The sequence below is a fragment of the Anguilla rostrata genome, chromosome 5, assembly GCF_018555375.3.
Source record: "Anguilla rostrata isolate EN2019 chromosome 5, ASM1855537v3, whole genome shotgun sequence".
NCBI classification, from domain to species: Eukaryota; Metazoa; Chordata; class Actinopteri; order Anguilliformes; family Anguillidae; genus Anguilla; species Anguilla rostrata.
In genome coordinates, this window is record NC_057937.1 from 22,191,913 (window position 1) to 22,200,996 (window position 9,084).

A 9,084-nucleotide genomic window follows, 5' to 3' on the forward strand; every position below is an offset into this window, starting at 1 on the left:
TTCGTCCAACTTATGAAGTAAATGAGACTGACTGATATCATGCACTGCTTGAAAATCCTCAATAATAGACTGTATGACTGATGCTGGCAGTAAAAGTTTTGCCTGCAACTTTAAATAAAAGAAAGCCAAATTGTTCAAGAAAAGGGATTCATCTGCTCTCTCTGGCAGCACCGCTGCTTGGTCTCCCTCGTTATCATCACTTACGTTACGTCGTCAGTCAAATCCCCCTCCAACACTGAAACATCCTCAACTTGTTCATTGGTTGCCGTTAGTCTCGTCTCTGTTCCTACTGTTACATGGCCCAGAAGACTGGATACTGTACAAGACTTGTGTACTGTGGAAAAATTAGAAATAAAGGAAGAGACGACTGAAAACGTTCTCCCACACTGACGAAATGGACAAGAAACGGCCCTGCCCTCTCCGATATGAGATTTCAAATGAGAGTTTAAACTGGATAAATCATTGCATCTAACATTGCAAAATTCTACATGACAAGATACACACTCGATTGCAGTTACCTGTGCTCTCCTCTTATCTTTATGCTCTCGATATACATGACATTCCAACTGCGTCATGTTTCTGAACGAACGGGAGCAATCAAAAAAGGCGCATTTAAACAACGCGGTTGGAAGACTCGCATGTACTTTCATATGCCTAACAAACGCATACTTCGTTAAGCATTGGTGACCACAATACTGACATGTAAACATGCTTTCATACTAAGCTATCGCTGGCGAATGATTGGCCGTTATGATACTAACTAGTTTGATGAATTCGAAACGCACGTAGCCTACCTGCACAATCCGGCGACACTCTAGCCAGCTGCAACAAAAAATACTCAAAGTACAGGGTTGCCTTGGAAAAGAACAAGAAAATTTATGTGAAATACAGATCAACGTATTCTGTTGGAAATCAAAAACGAACAAATTGTGATATAATTACTTTTAAATTCGCGTAGCCTATTAGGTGTGACACTCGAAACTTGGCATTGCTTTGTTAGCAAATTCTCTGTCGCCACTACTAACCAACGGCTTCCCAATATCCATAGCAATTTCCAGTTAATTACTGAAAATTCAAACGGTGTTATGCAGTTAAGAGCAAAACGCCCACAATGCTGTTCTGTCTTAACCTCTTAGCGCATTGCCCCTAGTGGTGGGCACGCCCGCGTGCCTAGATTACTAAAGTCAAACATTCGGTGCTACTGCAACCAACGTGTGAGATGAAAACAGAAACGCGTTGTTTCAGTTTCATTAGTAGACGATACATGACAACTATGCCGAAAACGGAGTTTCGCAGCCCCACCATTGTCGCTCCGGTCGTTCATTTAACACGCACCCCCCCCCGCAGTTTCATCTAAAAAAACACCCCCCACCCTTGACATAATGGACAATATTGTCTATCCTGGCATTAATAAAAATATTCTTTCACCACTAAAAAATCGTATTCCGTCATAGCAGCAAGATAAACCCGACAATAGCACTAAGATATGCCTATACAGCAGTGAAAACGCTGCTCACTGAATAACGAAATAAACGAGAAAAAGTTGAGAAAATGATACCATGTCATTCTACAGTCAATATCTGGGACTAAATATTGAATAAATATAAAACCTTACTGTTGGTTTTACGTGTAGAGATGTCCCTTTTGAGACTGCGTGGTCATATATTGTCTTGGATAATCCGTTTGGGAAATATAGGCGCATCTGTGACGCCTGGGTATCTTCCAAAATAGCTGTGCGTAACACCACACCTGTTGTTTACGGCGTCGTCGTCCTTTTTAGTACAGTCTGACTTGATTTACAATTCATTTATTCGGTAGGCGAGAGTATAAGCTTTCTAACGATGTATAACATGTCTAATTCTGCTTTTGGAATAGCGTTTTATAGGTCAGCGTAACAGAAAATATTCTTAGCATAGCATTCACTTACGCAATCACTCTGTTAGCAGACAAATACGATGCACCTAACGAAACGTGTTCAAGGATATTTCGTAATTTCTTGGAAAATACTATTATTATTGAGGACTTCTGAACATAGCTAAACCATATGTTTGCTGATAGACCTAGCTGACATCGTTTTCTGGAGTAAAACAGAAGCGAATAGAACGATATTATTGATACCGTCTGTCTCTATCTACTGAACATAGAGGAGATTTCATCATTGCTATGTAAGTATTACCGTTCAAAATATTTCGGTTATATACGTTATTTTTGAAATTGAGTATCTTTAAATAGGTTAGTGGTGTTATATAATGTAAATATTTTACACTGTAATGTAAGCGTTAGACGAAGTGTAATAGTTTTTGTGAAGCATGCAACAGTGATGACGTCATAGCTGGAACATTGCCAAAACGTGGTGGACGGGTGAAAATTGTTTTTATGTTGTCTCATCCCCATACAAGAAAACATACGAGAGTACAGAGTATAGAAATACACACGAGTTAATTATTACACATTTAGGTACTGTACCGCATTGTGTGACAATGTTTTTGCATTATTTTTTTAATCTGATAGCAATGTTTCATCTTAAACCCTCATAAGGGGCTCATTTATATGCTTTATAATGGACAAAAAGCCTATTTTTTCAATTTTGGAGAGATTTTGGATATGTTTCTGGACACCTAGCTATTTTAGACCACTGTACTGACTGAAAGCTTGTAATTCCCATTTGAAAATTATGCAACAGTGATTTTCTTGAGTCAAAACAGTTGATTTGTAGTGAAATACATGGATATGTTATGATTTACAGCAATGCATAATTTAGACATTTTGGATAGATTTGGAGATGCTGGGTACACTGCTTAGTTTTTGCTTCATACATCTATAGTAGTTCTACATATCCACCCTTAGATTTTATGAACTGGTGGTCAAGACGTTTTTGACCTAGCACATGTATAGTTTAACCTCCTGCATATATTCAATCTCGCAGTATTTCATTGCAAACTTAAAAAGTGCAAATTTATTTTGGATTTTTTGTCAAAACAATTGCATTTGTGGCACTTTATTTCTTCCAAAATTATGAATATAAACTAATCTGTGTTAGTATTGTAAATTGTACAAATGTCTTGCTTCATTTAAGCCATTTTTCAAGTCTCTGTGGTGTTCACGTCTGGAGGTATAAAGCTTTAAATAGGGTACCCCCTAAATGGGCAAGGATTGGCAAAATTTGGCTTGTGCCTTAAGAGGTTAAGCAATGTGCGGTATATCAATAAAACAGCAGATTACTGTAGGAATTTCCCTGTAATTTCACAGGCGTTCTGCGGGCGTTTGGGCATATTATCTTACCGTTGTCAAGCAAAACTCTGCTTCGTAGTTTTAATTGGACCGTCCTTATGCAGACACTCTGGTTTGTAGTTCTAGTCGCACCGTTGTTAAGCAAACATCTCTGGTCGTAAGTTCTATGAAAACAATGATTTTATCAAGAAAAAATAGTTCATTCCCGTTTCATACCATGCAATTTGTTGTGTTCAATAATAGACGTTACAGGTTGAGTGTATTCTGACCACTAGGAGGCACTGTATTACTTTCCCGAGAGTAGTTGGAAGACTACCGTAGCAAGGATGTGACGTGGGGGGAAAGTGTGTTGACCAGGAGAGATTGGGTTAAGATCAAGCAGCCAAAACCAGACTTCGTTTTTGAAGCTCATTTCCTGGTCTTGTAGTTCCTGGTTGCTCACTAGCGCCACTACGGATGGCTCCAGTATAGGTGTTTTCATATCCGGTTTCCATGTAAGTCTACGGTACAAATGCGATCAAAATACAAAGTCAATCATTTTTTCTCACAAGAACAAATAGTCATAATATGTGTATTTTATTGGTCTTATGACTGTCCATGGGTCGATTTCATGATTTATTGCGTCATTTGGGCACAGTGCCAATATTTGTTGTGGACCAATGAGGTACAGCTTGCGTCACTTCCGGATTACTTCGGAGGACTATGCTACAGTAGGGGCTACAGTCTATGGTCACTGGAGTGGGCGGTGGCGCTTCTTGGCCTTGACATTGCGGCTCCGGCTACGGTCCGCCTGTGCTAAGTCTGAAAATGCAGGCATCCCATTTCGTGGTGATTTCATTATGGCGTGTGCTATTTACAGCTGCACTAGACGACCATAAAATAATCCTCCTCTTAAGTTTTTCGGTAGCCGAGTCATTTTTACTATTTCCTTTAGCCTACTTAACCAAATAATTACTTGGCAGAAAGCGTAATCAGCTTGCTATATTTGGTAGTCCAGTAGTAGCCTGTGCTAAAACAGTTCGCAACTTCGGCTACCAAGCCGTTTGACTAGCTAGCTAACCTTAACCGGCAAACATTCAATCTGTCAAACGTGTTTGACGGCTTGTCAGTCGTGTACATTCCGTAAATGTCTACCTGGGCCATGCTTCACGCATGTGACAAAGCTATTATAATCCCGATTTTGGGATAAACACTTTTTCAGTTTCACGAAGCGAATTAAGAGTTTCAAGGTTAATTTGCTGAATATACAACACACGATGAAATCACACACACAGAATTTAACGAAATTAACCATCTTGGCATTTAGAAAGGAACATGTTTTTAGCATTTAAGAGACCGACAAGCTAGGCATTTAAGACAGTGGTTCTCAGAATCGGTTCTGGGGGCTCCTTGCGTATATTGGCTTTTCTCCATTGGTTTTGATGATTTACAAGAAAAAAATAATAGCCTAATAATAATTAGAAATTCAACGTAGGCTACATTATTTTTGTCTTCATGCACCAGGTGGAAAACTTGCCGTACAAAGTGCGTTGTCATATTTACACGCCTGCAGATCAGTTATTAAAATACTTGGTAGATTTGTTAATCACCGCTGAGTGTTAATTTTTATTCGGTAGAAAGTGATTTGCGAACGATCGGTCAGCTAGCGTCACCCAGCAAGTGAACACCACAAACGGCGATGGAGTAGCTAGTAGTAGCAGGCTGATTAACTGACTGGCGAAAACCTACGACGATAACTTGCTCGGTTAACAGCAGATCTACCAGACAGTTAAACGAAAATTTGCCTAGTCAAATCACCAGTAGCCTACACATCTCCGATTGATTGACCATCAGTGTAGTCAATGTTCTTCCCCTGTGGTTCATATTGCTAACGCGTGAGCTAACCACGGATAGCCTACCTAGCTCACTGGCAAGCTGATATGCTAGCTAAGCATATTCGTTTTGCTGAGAAACATAAATTGAAGATAACTGAACATAGCCTAATTGTATTTTTAATGTCATACATATAACGTGATTACATGACACAGTAACGGATGGAAATTAAACTCCGTAAACATCTGATAATATATTTTAAACCATAACGGCAGACAGTCAGCTAGCCTCGTTCAGGTTGAGGGGCTTTTCCGCACCGGACTGTCAATCAAATTGTAAAAATCACAAGACCGCTTAACTCTATGGTTTTGGCTCCAAATCGAGAAAATGGCCGCGCCCGCCATTGAGCTTCAAAACGTGTTTTAGAGACCCACGGAGAGTCAATGGGTGACGTCACAGTAGCTTTGTCCATATTTTTTACAGTCTCTGGTTAAGATGCATACAGTCCTGGGCTGCGTTTCCCAGAGTCTCCTTAGCGCTACGTGCGTCGTAAGGTATCCCTTAAGCTCTTCCTTTAGCTCTCGAGCTGTTTCCCAGCGTCTCCTTAACTAAGGTATACCTTTAAAAGGGGGGTCTGGGGCACTCGTAAGCTGTCCCTTAACGCTACGCTCCGCGGTTTCAGCCTTATTACGCCAACATTTTGCTTTTCAAATCGACAGTTGTACTACAGTGCGCATCTAGTAGCACATCTGCATGCGAAAATTACATAGATAGTTTAATATTAACGTTTTACGAAAATTAATTTTCCAATCAACGTTTCTGTGCATAGCACGTCGTGAGAATGTTGTCGTTTCACCTGTCTATTCCCATAATGATGGCAATTAAGTATAGGGCCTATCCAGAATAGTAATCCAATTTGTGAAAATAAAAATAAGTTTTTTTAAATTTATACGTAGTGGCGCTAACTTAGGATATGGCTTTTCTGACTGCATACCCTGTAGAAATTAATTCGTTTGTGTGTGATTCAATGATCACACTGACTTGGAACAAACCGCCGGTTTATTAAGAATATAAAACCTGTGTGTGCAAAAACAACGTTGAGTGAGTCTACTTGCACGACCGAACTAGAACACGTTGATTGGCTGGCCATAAACACACATACAGGTACAGTGGCTCATAATGGACAAACACAACGAAATGATCTACTTGCCCTTCCTTTAGCTCACATCTCCTATATAAAACAAAATAGCACTGGGTAAATAGCAACATTACGGAACATTTTTCTTGCCATGTTGTTTTACGATTTTCGGTAAACAACCCAATAATGATATTCTTGGTTAAACTTAAGATTATCCAACAGCAAATTAAGGTGGCTGAACAAATCACTTTAACAGGTAGACCTATTCATAAGGCACCCGGTATATAATTCATCATGATCAATTTCCACAGACGCGCTTTTGCCTTTCATCTACGATCATTTTTGCATTGCAGAGATAAGTTCGCGGGAATCAGTGCAGTGCAGTGCATATGCTGCTACAGTTGCCTATATATTGTGTGACAAAAACAAATTAACATTAGACCTTTGTTTCAATAAGAACAAAATAATTCACCCATATGTAGCCTATATCCTTTCCCCTGGGCTTCCACGAAGTCCCAGACTATGGCTTATATGTCCCGATTGACGCTTTTTATTTTATCCATTGTAGCCTATATGTACGTATTTATGGAAACTATCACAAGGTTTCATCTTAACGGACTCTTAAAGAGATTAGCAGATGATCTCTAGTAGGCATAGCTTCCTCTTCTGCAATATTAGGTTGATGTAAAATGATTATGACAACACGTGTAATATTAAAACGTCATTCACAAGCCTTTACAAGTGAGACAATCGATTCGCTTGGCATCGATTGATAAACTTTTCAGCACCAAAGTGAAGGCCAGCTCCAACTTACGATGTATCTTTAAGTTGTCCCTTAAAAGTTGCCTTAAGGTATAGTCTGGGAAACACTCGTAAAAAAGCGGTTTCCCTTAAGAAGGTATACCTTAAGACCCTTCGTAAAACGTTAAGGTACATCGAAACTCGGAAACGCAGCCCTGCTCTTGAGTAGCCTAAAGCTAATTCTGATGCTCCTTGCTTGCCACAAAAGCCTCCTGATTCTGCAACCCAACAACATAATTTAATAAAAACACCATATGTAAACCATATGACAGTCAAATTCATCTGCCTAGCACTGTCACCCTTTTAAAACGGTGTGTTCGTAGACATAGCGTCTTTCTAAAACGGATTTTGAATGCAGCTAGCTTAATGAATAATGAGGCCTTTTAAATGCCTGGGGCAAATAAAAGGGGCGATTGGGCTCCACAGTGAACGAAGAAGCACCTGCGTGGGCACCGGAATGCGCTTCCGCAGTTCGTTAGGCGAATAGCGATCTCATAAATCTGAATTCCCGACACAGAAATAAATCACGAATTCTTCTATAACGAACTCTGTGGCACTGGATACAATTTAAACAAAATAATTGATAGAATACTAACCTGTAATCGGCAGCAGTTGTGTGCGTCACCCGTTTTAAATACAGAGTATAATGCTATTAGCGACCTCATAAATCCAAATTCCCGAGACAGATATAATTAGCCAGTACATCTAAAACGAACTTGGTGTAATTGGAGACAATTTACAAGCGGTACACGTCCTCCAGATAGATCGCGTGGGCACCGGAATGCGCTTCCGCAGTTCGTTGGGCGAATAGCGATCTCATAAATCTGAATTCCCGACACAGAAATAATTAACCAGTTCTTCTATAATGAACGCTGTGGCATTGGATACAATTTAAACAAAATAATTGATAGAATACTAACCTGTAATCGGCAGCAGTTGTGTGCGTCACCCGTTTTAAATACAGAGTATAATGCTATTAGCGACCTCATAAATCCAAATTCCCAAGACAGATATAATTAGCCAGTACATCTAAAACGAACTTTGTGTAATTGGAGACACTTCACAAGCTTTTTAAGTAAGAATATAACAAAATAATAAGCATACTGCAACTGGATTTTTGTGTGAAATGGACCTACTTTCCATGTTTCAACAAAAATCCATTTTAAGTGTGTCTGTTCAAGTTTTACAATCCATTTGAATACACTGTTGAAATAGTGAAATAATCTGTGCTGTGCACTTCTAAAAATGTAGTTAACTAAGCTATCAACTACTCGACACTGGAAGTAGTTCAACTGTGGTCAGTCAGTCAGTCAGAACCTTTATTTAAATTCTCGGAGGTACAATTGAGGGCCAGGCCCTCATTTTCAATGTAGCCGAGATTACAAACACAATTAAAACACAATAGGTGTAATAAAAGATCATAGAATATAGCAACAGCAACTAACATAGTAAATAATAAAATAACAGTAATAAAATACAGTAAAATATGATAAAAAATAAAAATAAAATAAAATAATAAAATAAATAAATAAAATCAGCACAGATACGATCAAAAACAGATGCACTCAGAGACAGGAATGTTCAAAACCAGCGATCTAAACTGCCCATAAGTAGGTAGAGAGCTGATTTTCAGCAATTGTTGGAGCTCATTCCAGGAGGATGGGGCACTAAAATGGAATGCTGACTTCCCAATTTCTGATCGAGCCCGAGGGACCTTAAGCATAAGCAAGCCATTTGATCGGGTTTGATAGGGTCCAGAGCGCCACTCTAACAACCTTGTAATATAAGGTGGAAGCATTCCGACAATGGCCTTAAAGATAAACAAAAACCAGTGTTTATCACGCCTCACTGCCAGAGAAGACAGACCCACCTTGGCATAGAGGACACAGTGGTGGGTACCATAACTATCGCCAGTAATAAATCTGAGGGCAGAGTGATAGACTGTGTCCAAGCGCTTAAGGGAAGAAGGAGCAGCAATTCTATAAATAATGTCACCATAGTCTAATACTGAAAGGAAAACTGCTTCAACAATTCTTTTTCTACTGATCATAGGGAAGCAAGATCTGTTTCTATAAAGGAAGCCAATTTTTGTCTCAGTTTGC

At 39.4% G+C, this 9,084-nt stretch overlaps 1 long non-coding RNA gene across 1 annotated transcript; it reads right to left on the reverse strand.

Annotated features, from left to right (window-relative positions):
• Positions 1 to 202: 202 nt before the first annotated feature.
• Positions 203 to 1,320, reverse strand: LOC135254972 (uncharacterized). Its single transcript, XR_010330012.1, has 2 exons — positions 943 to 1,320; positions 203 to 855 (listed from the first exon to the last, which is right to left on the reverse strand). It is a non-coding gene; the product is annotated as an uncharacterized LOC135254972 (long non-coding RNA).
• Positions 1,321 to 9,084: the final 7,764 nt, after the last annotated feature.